General features: G+C 36.7%; 1 long non-coding RNA gene across 1 annotated transcript in view; it reads left to right on the top strand.

Annotated features, from left to right (window-relative positions):
* The window catches only part of LOC769444, a 66,721-nt gene that overhangs the window by 1,326 nt on the left and 39,292 nt on the right, over nucleotides 1-26,103 (top strand). The window lies entirely within an intron of this gene.

Raw genomic sequence — 26,103 nt, 5'->3', positions numbered from 1 at the left:
TTTACTTTGTTGAAGTCTTAAAATCCTGCGTGAGTTGAAAATGTCTTGATGTTATTGGTTTTACTGGGAAAGGTTTTGCTTCAATGACCATAGTAATTCTGCCCCTTCTCTGGTGTTTTGCAAACGGTTATGTTAATGCTTTTCTTCAAAGGCATGTGGAACGTTCCCCATAGCAATGTACACTTCTCAGGGCTTCTGCATATGAATTCTCAGCTGCAAAGTTGAGCGGCTGGAACAAAGGAAAAGACTGATTCTACCAAGTTAGGCCTATTGTTGCTAAGTGTTGTGAAGCTAATACTTTGCCTGCGGGTATCTTTCTAATTGCTTTAAAAAACAAGCAAACAAACGTGGTCAATACCTTTGCTTTTTTGAGGATATGCTGTTTTTGAGAATGTATGGAGAGGAGTATAGCCTAACATTCCTGTGCTATTTCCATTTATAATGTGGTACCAGTTAGAACTGTAGTTGTGACAGGATTCTCACTGTGTCAGGCACATAGTGAAAGTGCATTTCCAGCCTCAAACTTCAAGGTACCTTAATTACTTAATTGTTATATTTGACTGTATTGCTGTTTATTATTATTTTTGTATATTCTGTTGCACTTTATACCTTTGCCTTTGTTATCAAACATGGGATTTTTACCAGTCCTTTTAACTTAAGAATTCCTGAGCTCTAATTCCGTGCATGGTATTGACTCAGTGTTGACAGAGCTACTGACTCATCATACTTGATCTAGTGAAATGTTTCACCTTCAAAAACCTGCTAGTAGTCATCACCTTATGTGGGTAGCAGTAAAGGAGTCCTTTGGAATAACCTATGCCTATTTAAAAAACTTAAGCATTCATTTGTAACAGTATTTTAAGATCAGTGTGTTTCCTGATCCTTTTCACCACACGTTGGTCACATCAGTTTTGCTGGCACAGTAAAAGGATCAATGGAGAAACAGCTGAGAATAGGGGCAGTTTAAGTTGACAATATTTCCAATAAAATAACATCCAAGAATCCATTCAGGATATATGGAGTCTATATAGATGTTAGAATCAGTTGGCTCTGCTTCATAAGGTGAATAGAAATGGATGATGAGAAGCTGTCAAAAAGCAGGATGTCTTACTGGCAGAGTTAAAAAGCCTCAGGAAAAGTACTGTTTACTCGGTATTGGAGAATATTCTTTAGGGATGTCTTGCAGACCTATTCTTATGCACTTTCCAGGGTATTGGGCTCAATAGGCCTTTGGTTTGACCTAGTATGTCCCTTATTTTTTTTCCCACTTGGAGTTTTTGGAGGTGAGGAATGCGGTGTCAGGGAAGCAAGATGGGATTTTACAGCCATACAAATCTCTACTAAACAATTAGGAGAGAAAATGTGTTCTCTTGAAAATATATGAAATCTGTAGTTGTCAAGGGAATAATGACATTTAAGTAAGTGTAATAGTGCATTTATGTATGTAGAATCAATGTGTGATTGGATAGCAATATGATCTAATTGCTACATTCATTCAATCAACAGTGTATGGATTCATATGTCTTCAGGGTGGTCATGCATTTTACTAGCTCAAATATGCAATTGCAGTGATGTTTTTAGAGGTAGATGGAACTGTATAGCAACCTTGAAAAATGTGAAACAGGTTTAAAAGAGTTTAAACCATACCTTCTTTAAGACTACTTTGTGGTTATAAAGTTTGATTTCTGCAAGTCAAGAGGCTTTCTCAGAGAATGTTTTGCACCTTGAAAACGGTACTTTGGATGGAGACTTGTTTTTTCCCCTAATGCATTACAAGGATCAGAGTATTTTAAAACACAACATTTAAATTTGCTGCCTTTTACTTGAACTGTTTAGCAAAGTCTGAATTTTATATCTGTCATATGCAAACAGTAAGAAATTTGCTCAAGACTGAACATTATTTTACAATTGCTGTAAAGGTGTAATCTTTCCTATTAAATACTTCTATTATTAGTAGAATAAGTATTTTTATATTTGTTTCATATCCAAGTGTATCAAGTGAAATTGTAGCCCTGTTGGGTTCCCAAGCATGCAAACAAAAATATTTTATCTAAATTGATGACAGTCTGTGAGGTTTGAATCATCTTCACTTTAACCTCAGAGGTGAAATGCTTGTCAGTTGAGTTAAGAATGTGTTTTTCAATTTTTTGATGAGTTTTAGTTGGATGTAAAACTGAGGCTAACCAGTTACATCTTCATGAGGTGGGATAAGAAATGGAAATATCCTTTTATATACCTAGGAGTATATTCTAGCTCCCAAAACAAGATATTAATTGATAATTACTGCCTTATTGAGCAGATTAGACTAAAGCAAAACTCTGTCAAAGTAAACATACTGGTACATGAATTAAATAACAATAAAAAAGAACTACAACAGAAATTAAGACAGTGCTTGCAAACATTTGTCCGTTTCTGTTCCAGAGCAACCACTTGCCTTATTTAAGGTGTTGCTACGTTTTGGGCATGGAAATAAGTTAAAAATACTCTCCTATTTACATTCCTTGTGTGCTGGTGGCTCTATTCTCATTTTTGGTTCGTTTATTTAATCATTGCTCATTTCAAAGCTGCCTTTGGACTGGAAACTTGTCTCATTTGGCCACTTTTTAACTTGTGTTATTTATGGATCTGAGTAAGTAAGTATTGTGCATTTCTACCATGAAAACAAAGATTGTCTGGGAGAGAGCTTGTCAAAAATCATCAGCATGTCACTGTACACATCTGACATTTGAACTGTCAGGATTTACATTTTAACAAGTGCAGTTTCAGCTCACTTAACTGCTTTCTGCTTCGATGTTAAGGTAATTCTGACAGAATATGCTTTCTAAACTGCTAAAAAGATAAAGTTCGTCTGAATTACTTCAATAGAATGCTAATGGCCTGGAGACATAGTAGTAAAGCAGTTCAGACAACTCTTACATTTGAGTAAACAACATCTGACTGCTCAAAGGAAGTTTCATCAGTCTAATCAATCTTTTACTTAAATTCTGAGCCATGAAAATAATCATCATTAGATGACATCGTGTTTTTTCATCAAATTCATTTTCTGAGGATCTATGGGATAATCTTTTAGATTTTGTGTAGAAAAGATCACATTTCCTACAGGCTGATGATATAGTTTGTCTCTTACCTACCTGTTATCTACCATTTAATCTTATTTTTGATCTTTGATAATAAATTAGGTGGTGGAGTTCAATATCTGTTTAGTCCAAGCTATGCAATTTAATAGTCAATGCTGATTTCTTTTTACTGTGAATTTGACCACTAAATGCCCTGTCCTTGCAGTGATGTTCCTTGGTAGGATAATCCTTCTAAGACTGCATGCAAGGAAGAGTGGACCATAATAACTCCTGCAGATACTTTTGAAACCAACATTTATTGATTTTTTTTTTTTGAGTCAATCTAAACAAATCGGTATTTTCAAGGACCTCCAGTTAAACTGTGTACTAAACTTGGGAGATTATAAACAGCTTACCTATAAGTCATCAGTGTAATGAGCTGATTACTTGTTAGAAAGAGTGAATCTCTGAATATGTGTTGGGGGATAATTTTCTTCATCTACCTCAAAACCATAAATTGTATTAGTGATTACTTTGCTGAAAAATACTCCGTTTTCCTGGCACAAGGAAGCCAATCAGACAGACTGACTAATTTCCTGACATCTAATGTGTTCAGAATCCTGTGCCAGGTAAAAGATGGTGATATTTTCTGCATTCTCATGAATAATACTCTAAAACCTTAGCTTATGTAAGTGTTGCTTCTCTCAAAACTTACAACTTCTCTCTTGTTTTCTCCTGTTAAGTGTTCCTGTTTCTCCTTTCTGCTGTCTTCTTTTCTGTGATGAGGAAAGATAAGATACAAGCTCAGTGTTCAGAGTCTGTCATTAAGCTTAAAATAATTCTATTACTGCTCATTAGTCAGACTGTTAGTGGCACAGAAGTTCTACATTACATCTGAGATTTGAGACTACAAAGTTCTCTTGTTCTCTCCCAAGTGCATATGTTTATGGGGACTTGTCTTTTTTTTTGGGTAGTCTTGTGAAACTATACTAATAGTGTTGCATTCACGGACAAAGCTTCAACAAGGTAAAAAATGTTCTCTCCAGTTTTCTGTCTACTTATCTCAGAGATAGGTGTGTGTGCTCAAATCCTCTCCCCAGAGTGGTAGGAGGTAGGATATGGATGCAGGGTGCAAACTTAGATTAGTCCGAGAAACCTTTTTTGTACAGTTTGAGAGATTAGGAGTTACTGTAACTATGTAGCTGCTTGAATAAAAGCAATTGCCCCTCAGTTTACCAGCCTTGCTGCTAAGATGTGCCTCATTCCAGTCTAGATTTTTCCATTTAGCTTGCATTTCAATGAAATAATGAGTTTCTGGGTAGGAAACATTAAATGAAGATTTAGGAGGCATCAAAGGAACCCATACTTGGAAGAAATGTATTCTAAAAAGTCTTGAAGTGTTTAAAAAAAAAAAAGATGAAATAATAGGTTCTTTCAAAAGGTAAACCTTTTGGATAAGCAAGAGGAGTATTCCCTCTTGCTCTGAATGATCTGTGTTTAAATTAAAATCAGTCCTTCCATCTCTGAGGTCAGATTTCTTAGTAATCCCCACATAAATTTCATCAAAGGTTTCTCTAAGATTATGGAGCCACCGCAGAATCTTTTAATTCGAGATGTTAGTTTTTCCTGGCCCAAAGAAGCTCTATATAGGTAGGAGCCCCTTTAAGTTCATCTAGTAACTAATTTTTATTCCTATTCTATTGCATTATTTGTCAGGAAAGCTCTTGAGACAGAGCAGTTCTGCGTACTTCCACAGGTTTATAAAAGTATCTCACAGTATTCTTACCTGATTTCAGTAACCTGTATTTTTCTAGATGGAATTTTTCAGTTCCTGAACAAGACTGAAAATGTCATCTTCACTTTCTGCTTTTTCATTTTCAGTTTGGTTTCTGTGTAAGACTCAGAACTCAGCCTAAACAGAACATGCTGTACAGTGTGCCCCTGGGTACGCTTCTGCTGTCTCCCTGTGTCTACCAACTGCTGTTGGTCAGTTTTATTTCCAGTTATGTGTTACTAAAAATAGGCCTGAATGTACAGATGGTGAATTTAGTTATTTTACCAGTTCAAAACTGTATTGGCCTCAATTGTAAGAAAACTTCTCTTCCCTCATTACAAACAAGGGGAGTTATTTTCCTTGTTGCCGAACTACATAAGTGCTTTGCTAATCCACTCAAGACAGATTTTTTTTTTTAATGAATTATAGGTCAGATATATAAACTGGCGATCAGTCTCTGCTGACTGGTTATTTCCATTTCCATTGTTCAAATGGCAGCCTAGTAGTATGGAGCTGAAGTTTCATTTCACTAGTCTATAAACATAGACTGCATTTATTTAAGGTAATTTCCTACAGCCAGTGAAAATAACTTGCATGCTGATCAATTGCATATATTGTGGCTTTACAGAAAGCTATTGATGGGTTTCAGATTTAAGATTAGCAAATGAGAAGAGGCATTGTCATCATGAAAATATTAAGTACTTGAAATCCTTTTTAGAGTTAGGTCTTACTGTTCATTTCTCTTTTATATTGTGATTGTATAGCTGTCAGTTGCTTGCACAGAAGCAGCTTCCGTTTAAATACGATTGTGTAAAATATTTGGTACTGTGGACATATGGGATAGCATGTTCTTATTTGATTGGGAATGTTGTAAATACCAGGTGACAAAAGCAGTATATATTTAGTGAATGCAATTGGAATTGATTGACACATACTGGATGCAGACAGAACAGTAAGATCCCTCACTATTCTTCCTAGCGGAGAGGAGCAGGGAAACTAGCCTGTGTAACAGTTTGCCTCTTCTCTTCCTGGTCGTAAGTATATAAGAATCCCTGGCTGTTACCTTTTAAGGAAGAATTTTAATTATTGCTAGCTTATGAAACTCTTAGTTGTAAACATGATTTCTATACACAGAGCAACAAAGCTGCCTTCCCAGAAACTAAAGCTGCTTTAAAGGTAATTTTCAAAATTGTTTCAGAAATAGATTTACCTCTCTCACCGAAATGACTGTTCCCTAAATCCTTCAGATCTCTTGATCTTCGTGTAAGATTACATTTTAGTAAAAGAACTCATGTAATTTTGGAGCAGAGTTCCTGTTTTCTGACAACTTTGTGTGTGTGATACAGTTAAACAGGTGCAAAGTGATGTAGTCTGTTCTGAAAAGTTACCATCCATCATCTGATGTGTACCATGGCTATCCTGAGTTACCCTACTGCAAAGCAGAATGGCTTGTTTAACCTTGCAAGCTTTTCTCTGCAGGTAGCTTAGTCTAAAGTAAATTTGTGTTGTTCCAGATGTCAGGAGGAGTCCTTTAAAATGCAATGTGAACAAACTTGTGGAGTTCTAAGATGAACATGGGGATTTCAGTTACAGAAGATATTCCTCAGTTATTTAAATATTTGGATGTGGCCCTGGTAAACTCATTTTCATGATTATTGTTGGTTTACTTCTTGATATTGTTTGCTACAGCTATAAAATATAGAGCAATAGTACTCTATTTGTTCGGAATGTCATTGCTGAAGAGTACGGATATGAATCACAGAATTGTAGGGTTTGGAAGGGAACTCCAGGGATCGAGTCCAACCCCCCCCCCCCCCCTCCCCCCCCCCCGCAAAGCAGGCTGCACAGGTAGGTGTCCAGGTGAGTCTTGAATAGCTCCAGAAAAGGAGAATCCACAACCTCCTTGTGCAGCCTATTCCAGTGCTCCGTCACCCTTACTGTGAAGAAATTCCTTTGCATATTGGTGCAGGACTTCCTATGTTCAAGTTTATGAATGTTTTCCCTTGTTCTGTCCCCAGAGATCACTGAAAAGAAGTTGGCTGTGTCTCTTTGACTTCCACACTTAAGACATTTATAAGTGAACATTAAAGCTTGTGCCTTAAGTTCTTAGGATACTTATTTGTAGTCCAGTGTGCTATGGATACAGTTTAGGAGTAGCTAGGGAAATACTTCAGTGAACTCAGTTTAAGCCCACAGATCACTTAGCTTACCAGATAAAAACAAAAGATTGTTTAATTGAAATGTTGAATAATCTTTTTGGATTTATACAGTTTATAGAACACAGATGTTAAGAGTTCTGCAGCACCATTTACTGTTGAATTGCTTTGTCCCATAAATTTTCAGTGGGTATGAAGTTGCTAGCGGCTTTGCAGACAGATCTGTAACACATTAATGCAGTTCTTTATGAAAGCAAATGTCCTTATTTCCTTCTTCTACTGGACCATGGGGCATGTAGAGCAGAAGAGTGTTTTTGGCTTTAATCTTGTCAGCTGATAACTAGGAGTAAGAAACTAATAGGTAGGTAAGAGGAATTCCTGTTAGAGGGAATAAAAAGGAATTAAACCCTTTTCAGCAGAAATGTTTTTTTTTAACTGCAATCATACAATGGAGAAGTACAGCAAGTTATCTGTAGACATTCTGACCAGGATGTTATATTGTACAACCACAGGCAGTAATGCTACTTTTCTCATTCTCATCAAGGACACAAGACTATTTGCTAGTAATAGAAAGCTTATGTGTGAGAAGTGGGGGGGTATAAAGTGTACCGAATTAAAAAGTCCAGTCCCCATGGCAATTGAACTTTTATTCTGTGCTGTTACTGTCTTGCTTGAGTATATCCTACCCAAGTTGAGAGGAGTCTTACCTTTGACTTAACCGGGAGTGGAGTGAAACACCTTTTTTTTTTTCTACTTTGAGATCTGAACCTTGAAGAGAAAGGAGTGGCACTGTAGGTGCTGGAACTGGTATAAACCCAAGCACCAATACTCTAGCTTTCTGTCTCTTCACTTTTTATTTTTAAAACCGACTCAGAATTTCCAAATTAGGATGACAATTAATTACAATTATAATCATTGTTTTCTTGGTTTATGGAGACTTCCTGAATTGTAGAGACGCCACTTAACTTTGAGTTTGGCTTTTAGAATGTCCCTTCCCATATGCACTGAAGTTTTGCTGGCTCATCCATTCACAAGCAATTGGTAAAAATAAGCTAACTCATCGTTTTACGAGGGTGTGCTCCCGACTGTGACAGCGTCAGTTCATGAGACTTATTTGCTCCTGAGAAAATGAACAAAAGTAAAGGAATGTTTATATAAGGAAATATACATGGGGAGTAAGAAGGAAAAGTATTTTAAGATGGTGAATTTTAACTGGAATAATTTGTGAGACTGGAATAATTTGTGAGTCCTCACTCTTTATATTTTTGTGTGTGTATGTATATAGATATATATAAAAAATTATGGAAGTAGGAAACAAAGAGAACTTGAAGAGGACTTATCAACAGTGAAATGTTATTAGCCATAAAATAAGGGGATGTATTTTTTCTGACAGAAAAGTAGGTTCAAGTTTTGCTTTATGGGCAGTTACATACCCAGTGTTCCAGTACTACTAACAGTGATGCAGAAATTGCTGTGAGCTTGTCCTCAATTCTCCAGTCTTTGTACACATTGTCCTTCCTTAGGACACAAGGAAGTCATCACTGTGAACAGAAGGAGACTGAAGCAGCACTTCTTTCAAAAGATTGGGGAGCCTATCATAGACAAATACACAACATGTAGGAGCCTGAGATCAAAATGCCTCACTGGGAAGTACTTTCTTGTCTGAAAAACCAGAGATTAAATTCCAGCTCTAAATGAGACCTAGGCCTTCTGCACAGAGCTGTAGATGTTAGCAAAATCATGTCCCTCCTCAGGGAGTCTTTTTAGTCAGCGTTAAAACTGACCAGAAAATCCTAGTTCTTTTTTGACTATAATTGATGCGTAACAAGATAGTTATTTATACTTCAGTCTTGAAATAGAACAGATGATGTGTGGAAGTGTTTCCCTAAGCATTCCACTGCTCTCCCCTACATCTCTGAGGAGAAAGTCTAAAAAAAAAAAAAATCCATGTATTTTTAGCTATGACCAGATATGTCACAAAGAAACTGTTAGTGGAGTTGCTTTAAGAAAGTGAGGAACTTCTTAAGCAATAACAGATTTCCATCTCCTCTTAGCAAAGTCAGCTGTATGAACTAACATTTTTGAAGAAAGATCTTGGATTATGCTCAAATCTATACTTAGCAGCCAAGTTTCAGATCAGGGAATGGAGGCTTAACCCTTACATGGGATGCTATTAGATACTGGTAGAAGTAGGTGAATGATTTGGAGCAACTAGATGGTGAATTTTGTTTATGCTCATACACTGTCTGCATCTGTCAGCACACAAAGATTTATTTATCATTCAAAATAGTTTGGAAAATCCTTCATAGGAAGGACAACAGCTCTCTTAAACTCCTCAAAGCCTGTAGAAGAGAAGAGTAAATCTAGTAACGTAAACCTTAAAGCTACAATTGTTAGTTTTTTTAGAACTGGTTGATCCTAAGACTGTTTTAAGTGGTGTATTAAAAATCTCATTGTTGAAGCCTTTAAGTCTCTGCGGAGGTGATAGTGGTATGTAAAATGATGCTGTGGTTATTAGTCAACCTTATCGTTGTAAGGTTCTTATACTGCTGTGCATGGACCCCATAAACATCAGTATCAGTTCCTGAGTTGCTCTAGTAGTAGGCATATTGATATAGCCCATAGTCTTATTGCTTATGAGGCTGAGATCAATACCGTGCCAGCATTCTTGTGTGGCTGTATTTTGCCAACGGTTGGATTTTCACAGCAAAGCCCATTCAGACAGATTCAGATTCAGACAGTGCTCTATTTCACTATCCCTTTCACTTTTTCAGCACAAGGATCAGTTAATAGGTTTGTAGTATGAGCCCAGAAGCAGATGTGAAAACACAGTGCTGGATGAAATAAGACTCAGAGGCTTTATAAACTAGTATTGCTGACTGAAAATATGAACTATGAATTTGGGATATACTGAGAGCAGAAACAATGGGTTGATAAAATCCAAAGTCACTTCAGATGGAGCTCTGGCTGAAAGCAAGCACCTTGTGAAATTGTGGACTGCAGATGGAAGGGTATTTCCTTTTGTGCTTTTATTGCAGCATTGTTTTAGTGGGCTTTGGGCACTGTAAATGTTCTAGGGTTGTGTCTCTGGATTTCTTCTCTTAAACTGTCGCCTGTTAGCTAGTAAGTTACTGCTACATTTTAGTCAAGCCACTTGAAATAATTTCCTTTCAAACAAAGGAATATATGTAAATGAAATCACTAGCAATTTCTGATGATTCCTATAAAATGTTACAGGGAACATTGAACTCAAGCATGCACTGAGTCACATGCTCTTAAAAATAAGTGCTTACTGACCTTTTAAGATATAATTGGACTTCTGAAACATCTTAGGCACTCAGATAAAACATGCTGTGCACTAGCAGTTAAAAAAAAAAACACCACCCAACTAATTGAACTGGCAAATCATAAATTAGACTACCATGAGACTTCATCTGTTTCCAGTTCACACCATTTATAAATAGTATCAGACCCTAAAGCAGAAGAAATCACAAGAAATCATGTAAATTTATTTTCATACTGCCACTAAAGTTAATTGGTCCTTGATGTCGATCAGGCCCCAAATAAGTGTCGTGCTTTCTGGCAAGGTTGGCATTTGCATTCTTTTTTCCACTGATCTCTTTGAACAGTACTGCTCCATCGCTCTGTAACTGTGGTGTAGGAGATCAGCATATAACTAACCTCTTTGTGTTCAGGTTTGTCAGTAAACCGCTGATGTCATCTGATGTACTGGCCCACTAAGGTGATATACCCCCTTAAGGCACATCTTGCAGGGATGTAACTGTTGCAAACCAAAGAAGGAAGCTTAAATTTTGCAAAGTTAAACTTGGTACAGTGTCCTGAGTTGAGTGTTTACTACTTGTCCATGTTTTTAACTTCCTGTGGCACCCGCTATTTAATACAGTGGCTACATTTTCAAGGTGGCCTCGAAATGTGACATTGAGAGATAGCACTGTTGATATTACAGTTCAGTTTGATGTAAGCACTGAAGTAAGATTCTAAGGGAAGCTTTATTTTGGCTTGTTTTGTACTCAGAATAAAGACATCAGACTCTGCCTAGTCAAAAGTAGGAACTTAATATGATCTAAAAGGTACCAGTTCTGTTCTTTTGCAGCTGATAGACAATACTCAAGATGTACACTATGTATGTTTAGCAAACTAGTATCCTATTCTCTGGTGTTGAAGTAAAATTAACTTATCCATCAGCCCTTCTTAATTTTGTAGTTCAGTATTGACTTCAGTAGCACTAGATGTAAGGTCTTAATCAAGGAAGCTCTGTTCAGATGATGACTGGCTAAGAGAAGAGCAACTCTGGATGGAAATAATTCCCTTCAGTTGTGCTGTAGCAGTGCTTAGCCTTTTCCTCACTGGTGAATAAGGGCCTGGAGAAGCGTGACTGCAGTGTTCTTAAAAGGATCTTGTAGGCCACTAACAATAGAGGGAAAAATACGCTGGCAATCTGTTCTTAATTCTAATTCAAGATGCCACAACTTCTTCATTAGCAGGTACAACAACTTATCCCTTTGAGAGCAGAAGCTAAGATTAGTATGCAATATAAATTGTACACGGTCTTCCTCAGATGCTTATGATACAAATTCCCTAAACTACTGTGGTAATGATCCAGTTGGTGACCCATTCCATACTCTTTCTATAACTCCTTTTCCCCTTTTTAGTGTTATTTGATCAGCGTTGTGACTACATTCACTTACAAGCCTACTAAGCTGCAAGGCAGCAGGTGTATCTTCATGAATGTGGATGATGTTATTTCCTGCCTTTCCTTCCTGTGTCCTTTGTGTTAGCCCTTAAATAAATTTCACGAAGCCTGTCAAACAAGATTTACTGTTTATGTAGACTCATTTTTAACAGCTCGTATTTCTTCCTAGTTTTGTGATCTCATCTCTTATTCATGTGCCTAAGATCTAGCCAGCAACTGAAAGCAAGCTCACTTCATCTCTCCTTTTCTGCTCCTTCAGTACCTTACTTTTCTTCTACAGTCTTCCTCTGAAAGTGAATACTGCTGTTATTAAGCATTGTCTTTATGCCAGCAATTTCTTCCAAACTTGTAATGAGCCATTTTTTCCACCCAATAATCATATTTGAGTGTATAGTACAGAAAAAAGTTTTGGGAGACTATTTACAGTGCAATTAAGCCAATAAATGGCATGAAGAGCTTCCATATTTAGAATATGTTTGGTTAAAATATGCTGTCTGAAAAGATAATTAACATGAAGGGCATTGTTTGGATCTGTTGAGTGCAATTCCTCCAAATTGGAGGTGTGGGGGCAAAAGTACTGGTTTAGGCATTATTCTTACAGTTTTTCATGCATTATAGATAAGACAAATGAGGACAGGAAAATAATTTACTGCCTATGTTCTGCTGAAGCTGCAGGTAATTTACCAAATGCAAAGGTGACTGCTCAGCAGCAAAGCAGACATAGCTTTTGCTTGTGGCACAAGGTAAAATATAGCTTCATGTACATGTTGTCAGGTTAACAAAACTGCTTTTCCTAAGATGTTTTTTGGCAGGGGGAACAGCGTGGAGTAAGACAACAAAAATAGCACCAAGTAGGAAGGTATGAACCAACTTTAATATAAGGCTGTATTTTTTAGAAAAATGTGTTTTTCCTAAATATATAAATTTGTGCCTAGATTTTATTCAGCTTTTGAGGAGTTAAATAGGAAAATATTTTCTCTTAATCTACTTTTGGAGCGTGGACTCATTGGGAAGCTGAGGAAGAGCTGACAAGTTAGACTATTAGAGTAAAGCTCACTGTGAACATCCCACTTATTTCATAGTTGCAAAAAACCATACAGCCAGAAGCTATCACTCTGATCACGGTGGACTAAATCCTTATAATGTAGATTAACCAGGAAGGTTAAGGGAATATAGCAGCAAGCTCTCCTGTGAGTATCCTAATCTACCTCTAGACATGCATCATAAATGGCATAGGCAAATAACTTCCTACTTTCCTCTTGAAGGTGTACGAAGAACAAAGCTGCACAATATATTGTTTGTTTGGAGGTGTTTAAGAACTTCTACCTGTGTACTGCATTTGCAGTGAGATTCTTACATGATCCACTGCTGAAAAGGGAGCAGTATGACTTTTTCATACCTTTGCTTCATGCTGTAGATACCAGAGTCCTAGGAGCATAGCTCACCTAGTTTGTTCTAATTCTATCAATACATTTTCTAAATACTTTTCCTGACTCTTCTTCCCTTCCTCAGGATGGATGAATGGACCCACCTGTACTATCTGCAATTAAATGTGATTCAGAAAACCTCCTTGAGTTCTCCTTTCTCTTGTAATCCTATTTCTTTATAGATTTTCTTTCTCAAAGGTACTGTCTAGTTGAGGTTACTGGAGAAAAGAGTTGCCTAAAATTCTTCTAATTATTTTGACCTTCAAGAAGCAAAATCACTCCATGTGTTCTCACTGAGCTTCCAAAAATACTGGAAGACATTTGTTGCTCATAAGTGCTTGTATCTGAAGATGTACCTAAAGATAAAGATCTGAAGTGAGTGGGATGCTCTGCAGTGATTAAAAACAGAGCTTATATTGTTTGCATATTAACATGTATCAAAAGTATTGTCTGTGCAAGTAAGATAACTGGCAGCAAATGCTTTCTTACTGTCTGCTATGTGTATGCACTCTATTTGAGATGAAGTTCCGCTATCCGGTGGTAATAGTGTATGCTTTAAGTTCCAGCCAGACACTTCCACTGGTTGGGTTAGCATGCACACCTGTAAGAGAACATCTAGAAAGGACCAGCATCCACAGAGAAACGTGTGCATTTGTGTGAGATCTTGTAACCTTGACAATTTCAAAACACATCCTTTCTTCTAGTGTTAGCATAATATGGCATGCTTTTGAGTGCTGGGCCATCTATACCACATTAATGTGATATATAACTGAAGGTGTTGAAAGTATTGTTTCTGACTCAGCTCTTAGTGAAGTACTGCATATTCTAAGGCAGCAACTCTCCAATGCACTCTTGTGTTGTACTTACATAGTAATCTAAGAAAGAAAAATATCTGTGATGCTCTTCGCGGCCCCACTTTGGACCTTCTTTGGTATGTCTGCCTAGAATTTTTGAATTCTAAATGCTTATTTACACACAAATGTCTGACAATTTATAAGCATAGATTTAGAAGCAGCAGCTGGAAATGTGGTCTCCGCTGTCTTATTACAACATGGCTAAAAAGAAATCTTGCAGTATGTATGACTCATGCCTCAGATGACATAATGTGATATCTGGAAAATAGATTTTGAAGCAGAAGCAATATAATGCAACTTTGTTGCATTTTTCATCTTTATTAAAATAATAATAATACTCTTCCACATAACCCTTTATATTAAATCAGGATAGAAATAAAGGCAGAGAAATCATGATCAGAGGATTGCAAGAGAAGCTTTAGAAATATGAGCCTATGAATTCCAAGTGATTCAATCAGTCACTTTGACCACGTGAATTTACGTTAATATTTCTCCAGTTGCAAATGTAAATTGTATGGCTATGAAACCACTTCTGAAGTTAACTGACAAAAATTTAGTGTAAAAAAAGCCATGAACTCATCTAATTTGATAGTGTGAAGAAACAGTGATGTGCTGCTTATCTTCGAATCATTAATCTTTCAAGCAGAAAAGGTTGTAGTTTGGTAAAAGTAGTAGAAGCTGACATTTGTTAGGTCCTTGCATACAGTCCTGTTCCCAGCCTCAGAGCAGTGTGTTTTGATGGAAACAAGCTGGGAACGCAGCCCCTCTGATACTGTTGAACCTGAAGGTAAAATATTTAATCTTAATTATAGAAGCTATTGAAATGCTTTTCTGAGAGGCTAAGCAGCTTCCAATCCTGATTTTGAAGATGTTCAGAATTGGGCTTTTGGACTGCTTGATACTATTTATTAAGAATGAGTCACCATATTTGCTTATCACTGTAATTGTCTATAAAGAAAAGTGATCACAGTCATCTAGTTGACCTTCCTCTCCTAAATATATTCAATGATTTATCATTCAGCAGTGTTGTTGGCTGAAGGTGCTTTGAGTGCTAACCTTTATCCACTGCAGACAGCTCACTATAGCTGTGTGTGACAGAAATGAATGTTTAAGTTGCAGCACTTGCTTTCACAATGACGAGTAAATTCTTCCTCTACTGTCACAGCTATGTGTGATTCAGACAGGCTGAAAAAGAAGCATTTCTGTTCAAGTTACTTGGAGGGTTTTTTTAGGTAAATTGTTCGTTGATGTCACTGCAGTGTGAATCATGGTGGAAAAGTAGTTTCTGGAGCAACAAATGACTGCTGTCTGTGCTGCTGTACTTGAATTTACAGCACTGCTCATTAGAAATAGCCTGCTATTTTTTACAGCTAGGTTACTTCCTAATGTCTACTGACTCCTGAAGAGTTTTTGAGGAAGAAAAGTCACAGTGAGGAATTTGTGCCTCTGACACTGGGTTAACTTGATTGTCTGATTGTCAGCCAATCTGATGGAAAAAGACTGAGGCAACTTTTAAGTGTAACTAATTCAACAAGGCTACCGTGCATGCATTTTTTTGAAGAGGAATGCTATTGAGGCCATAAGCTTATCAAGAGCTATTTAGCTTTTCTCTAGGTACATTAATATTGTTTTTAATTATGTGGTGTTGTGACATGAAGGGATGCTTTTTCTTTAACTTGGCTATGGATTAGCTAAGTTCATTTTTAAAAACAAAGGAAAATATGGCAGGAGAAGAGTTTTGCATTAAAGAAATGATCAGTACTTTTCATTACACTACTGTAACATACAGCATACAGTCAATTTTCACTGTTGTAATCAAAAGTAGAATTTTGTAAACTGTCGCTACATGGACTTCTAATAGTCCTTTCAGTATCAACTCTGAACCACAGAATTGCCTCTGCAGGTCCCAGTGTGCAGGTGATCTCTAAGTTTTTTGCCCAACTTTGTCAACAGTTTCATCTTACAGATACTCATTTATCAACATGCCACTTACAGCGATGTGTGTCTCTACAGAATTTGGTGTGCTCTCTGTTCTGCTGGTTCTAAAGGGAAGGACAGGAAGGTACTATGTTCTATTGCAAACCCAAATTCCATTATTATCTTCATCTTGAGCAATGACCTGCACTGAATGACTACCCTGTCAAGACTGTCTGCAACACAAGCTGTCCATAGTGTCCATCAATGACAAATTACAGAATCAGCTTACTTCTCAGGGAGCAGCTCCAAAATGAGGTGAAGTGTAGTGGTGGATTATACTGAAATTCATTTAATATTTTCAGAAGTGAAAAGTAAAAGGACCTGGTACACAGCTTTGCATCTGTACTGGTGTTTATAAGTTCATGGTGAGAAAAGCCAACTTAAATTTCACTTCAGGAAAGTGAGCAGGTGAATAAACTGTGCAAGTCAATCCAGGCTGTTTTCAAGACATCTGTCCAGCACTTACAGTCAAAACATATGTTTTTACTCCGTAATAGTTACAAAGTGATTCAAATTTTCTTAGTCATCAGTGTAACATAATGGACTCATTGACTAGAATGAAGGGCCATGAATCAGCTAAGGCTGACGTGCCAAAAGGTAGTGAAAAAGACAAAGATTGGGAATCTGCCTCTTTGGGCTTTCTGATTTGTAAGGTGTGGTTTTCAGTTATTTATAATTTTGCCTTAATCTTAAGATAATATTTTATTTTTGCAAGAAAGCAGTTAACTTCTAGTTTGTTTTCATCTTCACTGTCATTTTTAGGTGCAAATCTAGGTAACCTTTGGTTGCTTTGTTATAAGAAATATTGGTTAGGTCTTGCTTAAGTTCCTGCTTTGGAGCCATGAATAAACGTTTGGTGCAGGGGAACAGGGAGCATTGGAAGAAGACTTGGTTACTGTACTGTCGGGGTAGAAGAAAGGTTTTGGTTGTTGTTCTTTAAGTTTGATATTTTAAAATATCTTAGCTTTTGAAATATTCAACTTTGCAATCTGTATATTGTGATGCTTGAGAACTGGATTGTTGTGTGTAGTATGTGATTTACATTTTTCATCTGCAAATAATCAAATTGCTTCAATGACTTTTTGATTTTTGGATTCCTTTTCACTGGGGAATGACTGTAAAGTTCTAGGATAGCTCCATCATGGCAGATAGCTGTACTGTGTGGGAGGAATACCCACTGCTTTTACCTGAAGCTTAGGTGTCCTGGTTATCTGTAATGGTAGAGAAGAGTAATGCAGTGCCTTAGGCAGTAGGAAGTTGAATTAGGAGGCTTGAAAAGGAAGGATGTGTAAAAATCAGTATAGGAGAAGATGCGTCAGTGCTAACAAACTAGATTATGAGACTGAGAGGCTCTTGTGGATCTTCTGGAAGTTACCATAGTAGGTTGAAGACCTGCTAAAACTTAAAAAGATGTATTTTCTGCTAATGCTTACAGTACAATTATATTTTTAAGTTTCTTTGAGCATTATTCCTTTGTGTTCTGTCCTATTAACCAGTGATTATTTGCTTTAAATATGTTCTTCTGTTAATGTTGTTTGGGTACACATTACCACGGCAAATAGAAAATAATCTGAATTGTCAACTGTTTTGAAAGAAATAATGCACCAGCTCATTAATGCCTGCATGATTGCTGGCAGAGTGCTGAAGCATCTATTGTTTACTTACTGCCTCCATTTTAATCAGACTCATATATTTACAGTATGGGCAATGTTCTCACTCTTACCCTTGGTGTCCTTAAACATGTTGCAATGTGCATTTTGGATCCTGAATAAAAATACCAGTCTTCTATGCTGTCAAAATATGTTTTTAAAGCTGACTGTAGATGACTTGAACATTAGCCAAACTTTGGCATGTTTTCTTTCAAGATCTCACCTGAAATAGTAGCATTAGTATACTGTGAAGTAGTCATTTTTCATGTGTTAACTTGGCAGGCTCTCCAGCATAATTAGGGAAAAAAGTCCACATGTCCTTTTGAACAAAATTATATCTCAATTAGTATTTCTTATAGATCATAGCTATTGTATTTATGTAGTCAGTGAACTACGTAAGTATAGATGTAATTAAGAAAAAGTAATGTATGGACAGGATGATAACAGTGTGGCTCAAAAGGGTGTTAATTTGTGTGAGATATGGGAAAAGATAGAATGAGGGCCAGAAAAATCTGTATGTTTCAGCTCAGGGTTTCTTTCACAGTTGCTGATCAGGATGCACTGATCCAAGTTAAAGTAACAAAAGAATATTTGTGATGGTCTTTGAAATTTTTTACATCAGATTAGATTGCGCAGAAACAGAGGTCAGCCTGGGCTGAGTTCTACAGTCTCCCTACTACCTTTGTTTCCTCTTCCTCTTCAGATGACACCTACAGGTGCTGATATTATGCCTGAATAAATACCCAATGTTCTGAGCATTGGATTATGCTAAGGAAAATAAGTGGTCTTTCAAACCTTTCTTACCCAGGAAGCCTAAATGCTCGTGAATGGTTTTTTTTTGTGTGTGTGTGTGTGCATGTTAGTTTGTTTGGTGGTGGTAGGTTTTTTTTACTCTCAGTTCAGGGATGCTGTTAACAACTTCTCATCTAGGTGCTTTTGCAATGCTGCCTTTTTTTTTTTTTTCCCTTCCATAGAGCTTTCCTAGGAAAAAGCCAACCAAAATGTTGCAATAGAGAAAATATCTTCATGGATCCCTTTAAACTGCAATTACTTCAGAATGTTTTTAGGGACAGACTCTTACCTTATTAATGGAGTATGGAGTAAGTCAGGAATGGTAACCTGAGCAGTCTGTGCTAACCCCAGCTCTTTGTTTCCTGGTAAATTAATCTAATGGCTTTTTCTGTGTAAATACTAATGCCACGTGAAGGTCTTTAGTGAACATCATATCCAGCTTTTCTCTACCTGCTCTTATTATTCCTTGCTGAGACAATCAGAATAGCCCTGAGTTGTTTCATGGTTCAGTTCCTTGTCAAATGATCTATTTGAAAATGCCACATAATCATATTTTTGCTTTAATAGGAAATTTGACTGCTGGATACTTTTTTGGGGGAAGCTGTGGAATCTGCTCTGTGTTGAAATTGCCAATTTTTCATTCAAAATCAAAAGCTTCTGGAGGCTGTTTGCTTTTGACTTCTTAAGATGCTCATCTGGCTCTGTCATAAAAAGAGAAGACAATAGTATATCACAGCAGCCACTTCCAGGAGTCCAGCTTGTACAGAAATATCAGAATAAGAGCTCCTGCTCTTAAAAGGACTGCCTTTCATGAAGAACGTTTTGGATTTGACTGTCTTTTATTTCTCTATCTCTCGTTACATTGCTGAAACTTTCAAAGAGTTTATAGACTAGATGTGCTGTTTTGACTAGGAATATTAATGACTGAGTAATGTAAGCTAGCAAATCTCAGTCAGCATCCGCTCTTTATAACATGTGGTTGCTAATAAATCTGCATTAAAACTGATGACAGCTGTCAGTTTTGTCATTTGATTTTCTAAGGGAAGAGCTTGAGGTTTCAAAGCAAAAACTCAGTTTTTTTTTGTTAGAATTTTTGTTTTGTGTTGTAGCATATCCAGCGCTTAAAAATGTGTTGCTCTGATTAAATTTAATGTTCTTTCATCAAATTTCTCAGATATAGCACTTAAAAAATATCACTTGATCTTACTTTATATTACTTGGCCAAACCACGTCTTAAATCTATCTGAATACCAGCCCGTTCCTTAATGCTTTTTCTTTTGCCTCTTGATGTTTGCTCTTCTTACTTATAGCTCTTTCCATATCCCATTCTGTCATGTATGTAGCAAGAATTACTATTGTTTCTTGTACTTTAGCTGCCAAATAGACTATTTTGTAAGAACCTGCTGTTTCATTTTTAGCAGTGCTTTTTAAGAGGTCCATTGTGAGCCAACAAACATAGCAGGCACAGCTCAGATCTATGTGCAAGGTTTCACTGGGGTGAAAAGAAAATCCTCCTAGATGTGTAACTGATATATTGGTCAGAGGGAGGAAGTGGACTGTCTCCTTCTTAGTAACTTAAGAATTTGCTCCTCAAGTACTAACTTTAGAAATCTGAGCAAAGCTCACTGAGATCAGAGGAGTTAAGCAGAGTATGAGACCAAAGCTGAGTAAGGTCAAATTAGTTTAGTTTGGGAGAATGTTATGGATTTGTTCTTTAGAATGTGGGATCCAGTTAGCTAAATCGCATTCAGAAACCTGCCTAATTCAGAACCAGTGTTTTCTTGGTCACAGTTACTGCTGCATTATTTCTAAGTTTTAGTTTAGGTTTTTCCCTCTGTTCCCAAGTTTACAGAGCCTGGCCGCATAGCTCCCACTGGCAGTGTGTTTAGCCCCTTCAGATTCAATGTATCAAGGTTTAGAGTGCATGAAAACAAAATCAGTCTGCTAGTGGGCTTTTAAGCACTGCTTTATCTTGATGCTTTTGTACCTAGTGATCTGCATGGTGCTGCCTCTCATTCTCCCGGCACACCCATTGTGTGAACGGGGGAGTTCCTAGGAGAAGATGGCAACCAGTAATGGCATCTGTGCTCCACTTACGCAGCGATTAAAGCCTGGAGAGCCCCAGTAAATATAGGTAGCCCTCCACTGTTAAGGGCTTTGAAGTGTACATGCTCCTGAGGGAGCAAAACCGTTAGGCAAAGACGGGTTTCAACCTGGGAGTCAACATGCATCCCTCAAATATAATTTTACCATACTCCTCTTGTTTCTGTGTAGAGTATTTCCAATCTGTGCTGGGATATAAAAGCTCATATTTGTTAAGGACTAAGTCCTTCAGATGGTAATATAAAATGCATTATTTTTGTAATCTGAAAATTGGATAAAAGTCTGTTTAAACTTTCCACATTAAAACAAAACATTACAAAGCCTGATTCTGAGTTACCATCTTCCATCTCTTTTGTACAGTTTATACTAACACTGATGTTTGTGGATAATGGCCAGCCTTGTCCAAATCTCTGTGCATGAGCTTGCTGACTGACAACTCTCTAAGTACCTAGTTTTGAATGCTCTGCTTTACCTTGTGCCACCTTTGTCAAGAGCTAAAACACCCTTGTAAGTGATAGGCAATGACAAAAACAAACAAACAATGTTTTGTTGCCTTCACCAAAAGGATATTATCACTTACATGGCTGTATGCTTAAGAGTATTAGCACTTTCCTTGACAACACTAAAAAGCCCAGGTTTTACCCTTTCATTGACGTCAGTAGAAATCTAAGACTGGTTTACTCAGAAGTAAACCAATAAGGATGTACTGCATTATACAATTACTAAAAGATCATCTCTCATCTTCATTGCCTTTATTAGTGACTCATGTAGTCCAAGGATAAAATCCAGCGTTTTAACAACCTCTGTTTTTGACTCTTAAAACTGAAGAAAAATGGATCTATATAGTGCATTTTACAGCCCTTTCTAAACAGGATTCCTATGAGCGTGGGAAAGAGGTTAGCCAAAGAGAAGTGCAAAACCACATCTTGTCAGCTCCATCTTATCCTAATGAAGATGACTAGAAATAATAGATGTTGTTTTTACAAGTGCAATGGTTTAATTGTATGCTTACTCTGTAATGTCAGTTGGCACTTCAATTACAGCCAAATTACTTGATTAAAGTCAAGAGAAAGACTGAGCACTAGTTTCCAGGAGCTTCAGGCTCTATGTTAGGAAGAAGAAAACTTATTTATTAGTTTTTTTATGTTTGTATCTTCTCTTCTGCAGCTTTATATTGCAGTGTGGTAGGCTTCTCCAGATTCTCTTCCCTGCCCCCCCACCCTGCCCCCCTCCAAAAAAAAAAAGTCTACTTTTATGATGCTACTTGGAAACTAAATTACAATGAACTGAATATTTTCTTTAAATACTCTTTCAGCTCCAGAAGATCATACATTTTTAGAAAGTGAGCATGCTGGACAAGATTAGTCCATAGATTGGTAAATATCTGGGCATATCATTTAGAATTTGTCAGATTGCATTACATTAAGACAATTCAGTACTAATGCCATTTATCTTGTCATAGTACCACAACAGAGGAAGCCACAGGAAAAGCAAACTATAGACAGAGATTTATGGAAGAAAATGCAATTAAAAAAAAAAAAAATGTGGAAGTTCCTATTGTTTTTCCAGGTGTCTGTTGTTAGAAGTAGTATTCTTATTTCCACATATGACAGGAACTACCATTATCCTAGTATTTACTAGCAGAATTAGTATCATGTCTGAGGTCAAAATAGGAATAGTGAGATTTGGTTTTCTGTTCCAAGAGAAATCTAGAATGACACTAGAAAATTCAGTTACTCTGGGTTATTTCTAATGGAAATTATTAGCTAACCCAGGGGTTTTAACTTAGAGGTTAAACTTAGAGGTTTAAATTTAGAGGTTTAGATTTAGAAGCTAATTTTAACTGATAAATCTCTTCTAGAACTTTAACCTGTAAATTATCCTAAGTAAAAAATAGACTTTGCAACCCTAGTGAAACTTAGAACCTTTTATGTATCACAGTTGTTTTTTGGAGGGGAATTCTATCCTTCTATACGAATTGTGTCTGCAGGGTGTAATAGCCTATTAATCTAAGCCTATTTTAACCAGTTAGTTCACGAGCTTCATATGATTTCTTCCCTGACAAAAATCCTCTGGTACCTTTGCATACAGATGCTCATGGGACTGATCTGTGGGTCATTTAGACTTCAGAAGGTTTTCCCTAGGTTTTTACTTTAGAATTAGTGAATTTAATATTCTTTTAGTTCCATTATTGTATTACCTAGAGAGATCAAGCAGTCAAAGCCCAATACTGCCATGAACTTTATAAATACATACAATATTCATGTCTTAGTAATCCTAGAATAATAATTTAGGATAAATTCACCATATGAATTCAAGAAATAAAAAGCAGAGTAGGGAGGGAAGGAAGGGATGAGGCAATTATTTTTGCATAGAGCTAATATTATTTGTCTGAGATTAACAAATATCCTATGCAGTACATCCACCACTCTTCACATGATTTAATGGAAGTGCAATTAGGTTTCAAAACAATGAAGTAATCTTCATGACAAAGTATCAGACTACAATTGGCATGATTCTTCTCCTAGTGAAGTTAGTGAAATTTTTATCACTGAGTGTAGTGGGAACAAAGTTAGCTCTACCCTTAACCTTTGTCTTAGCTGTCTACATATGGAAGTGATCATGTTGTAGAGTAACTGAACGTTATTCAATACTCCAGGGTGCAATTCTCCAAGATGTCAGCACTCCTTTGACAGCTAGCTATTAGAGTAAAGTTTCCAAGTCTGGTGTGTTAATCTGTCCTCTCTTAGATCAAACATTGCACCTTCTATAATAAGAATGACAACATCTTATTTGGTGGATAATTACCAAGGATGCCTGGAATCACTTCACTAGAATCACTCAGGTTGGAAAACGTTTCTATGTTTTGTGCTGTTTATCTCTCCATAAAGATCTCATGTGGTATTTTAAAAAATTCAGATTTCAATAAAAATATTGTCAATCTAATTCAGCTTGGGCTTAATTCATCAGAGCATTTTTCTAACCTAAGCAAATCATATCTTCAAAAAATAATTTTGCAGTAATCAAGGAAAACTTTTTCAAATGTGGAAGAGTAAGTCAAAACTCTGGGTTGTTCTACAAGCTTCAGGAGCCAGATGGTGTTCTTATGGGTATGTAAACACCCAAGTTAGCATGCTCAATTCTTGTGTTACTGCAATTCTTTTGATATCTGGTACTTCGATTATAGCTTTACCCATTGATTTATAATTCTATCCTAGAGAGAGAGTAGAAATGTGATGTGACTGAGAGGTTTTAAAAAGATAGCAGCATTTTCTTCCCAGCACAATATGAATGTGAACACGTCTGTGTGCATGTGGTATTTAGAATAATTTCATGATCTCAGAGTGTTAATTTTGCTTTTTTTTAACATCTTGAGTTGGTTAGCCATTCTGTGATTCAGTGACTTGATGACCAAATTATACAAACAGGTTCTTGACCATTCATCAAACATAGCTCCATTCAGGAACAGGTAAATATGCATGCATATCTACACAGATGGCTCACACACTAAAGCAGCAAAAATTGTACTGCTAGACAAACAAGAGAACAAAGAAATTTACCCCAGTAAAAGCTTAAAGACACAAAGCAATGCATATGAGTATCTGCATTCAGTCACGCATGCAGAAATCATTGATAACTATTGTTGCTTATGTTCTGTAAGCTGCACAGGCTATTTAAGTTGTTACATAAAAGTTTTCAATGCTTTTTCAGTTATTTTTTCAATATTTTTTTTATTGATTATACAAAGCATATTTTATTAGCAGAACAATGAAAACAAGGAGAGAAAATCTGACAGTGGACAGCTAATTTATAAAACTTCTTCCTTTTCTACCTCTGCTGACTATGGAGCTATGAGCTAGAGTGGTCAATACAAACTTATCTGCTTCATGAAGCATGTGGACTGTGCTGATAGATAACTCCAAACTGCTGAACTACTAGCCTATCTAGTTAGGAAATGTAGCATCACCACAGCATGCTAAGGCTTCAGTCTTAATAAAAATCTGTGAAATTCTGCTGTAAGCTGGACTACAGATTTAGCTAAAATTACTTTCTGTTTATAGATTCTCATGACAAGTATTGTTCATGCATCAAATTACAGTATTTTAAAAGGGAAATTATTTCTATAGAGATCTTCAACTGCATTCATTGCTTGCACTATTCTTGGCTTTTTATATTCCAGAGAGAAAGATCTAAACCCTGAAGATAAAATGTGTATCACTGACATAAAATAGACTTCAGAATCCCAGATGGCAGCTTGCAGGCTTTCCTGATATATGGAAGTCCCAGGGCTCTTTCTATAAATATCAAGGATCACATGTTTCTACATCACTGAAACATCAGTAAACTGTGTTCTGTCTGCTTGAAAAAGTGGGGCAGTTGCATCATAGTAAGACATCTAAAAAATCCAAGACAGTGTAGACAGTAAGACCTGTACTGCACGTCTGTCTATTTGGCTCAGTATTCCTTCTTAATAGTGACAGTTATGGGTAGGTGGATTGTTAGATCAAGTTCAAGAGGGCATGGAAGGGTATTTAAAGCAGTTTTGTTTAATATCAGTGTTGTCAACCCCCCACCCCTTGCTGTAGGAGTGTCCCAACTGCTTTCTGTGCTCACCATTCTTTGAGAGCCCAATAGGGCACCTTCTAGTCCCAAATCTTTCAGTTCTTTCTGGGCCAGAGGCTGAGGTTTTCATACTGATTGTTTTCAGGTAAATTAGTTTTGATTTCTGTGGTATTTTAGGGAAACATAAAGTGAAATATAAGATTTGGACCCATAGAAACTACTCTGCCAGAAGTATTTAATACTGATGTAAAAATCTAGACAGCTAATGTTTCAATTCTAATCAAAGCTAAGGTCTAATTCAGTCTTATTTGAAAGTTTGCTATTTTTGTTGTTGAGAGTCAAGTTCTTCTGGTATTCTATTACAGTATTCTTGGGTTCAGTAGAACTGCACTTATGTGATTGTTATCAGGAGCTGAATCCTTAAGGAGGGAGTTGAATGGATAAGGCACTTAAAAGAGTATAATCCTAGATTAGTCACAGGCTGCCTGTATGATTTTGATCATATCACTTTATCTAGTCCATCTTCCTCTAGAAGAGACAATAGCATTTTCACGCTGTCCAGAAATGCTGCAGAAGCTGTACATTAAGAGTGGCAGTGTATCATGCAGGGGCATAAATCTTAGAGTTGTGAAACCAAGTTATTAGCAGTCAAAAGATATTGTTCCTCTGGCCTTATCTTTAAGAATCTTATTTTACATGTTAAATTTTCTTAATGCATATTAACAAAATCATCTCTGTACTCAAATTTTCTAAACAGTAGTTGAAAAAAACATACTGTAACTTCAGGCTGATTATTCACTGTATTTATGCTTACTTCTGCCTTTCTCTGCCCATCTCTACTGTTGTATAAATGTTTCTAGCTGGATCCATTGGAAAAAGGCCCTTGGGAGAGCTTTTCTTCAAATAGTAATGGACCTGTCAACTTGGCCACTGAACTTGGAATCATGGGTAAAACGTTAATGTGAAATATGGATAACAATCTGTTCATTCTCAAGCAAAAAGGGTCTCTGAAAAGCCATTAAATTTAAATTTTTGCTG

This window comes from Gallus gallus, chromosome 11, assembly GCF_016699485.2.
Source record: "Gallus gallus isolate bGalGal1 chromosome 11, bGalGal1.mat.broiler.GRCg7b, whole genome shotgun sequence".
NCBI lineage: Eukaryota > Metazoa > Chordata > Aves > Galliformes > Phasianidae > Gallus > Gallus gallus.
The sequence above is the reverse complement of the archived record's forward strand: the minus strand, read 5'-3'. Positions and strand labels throughout refer to the sequence as shown.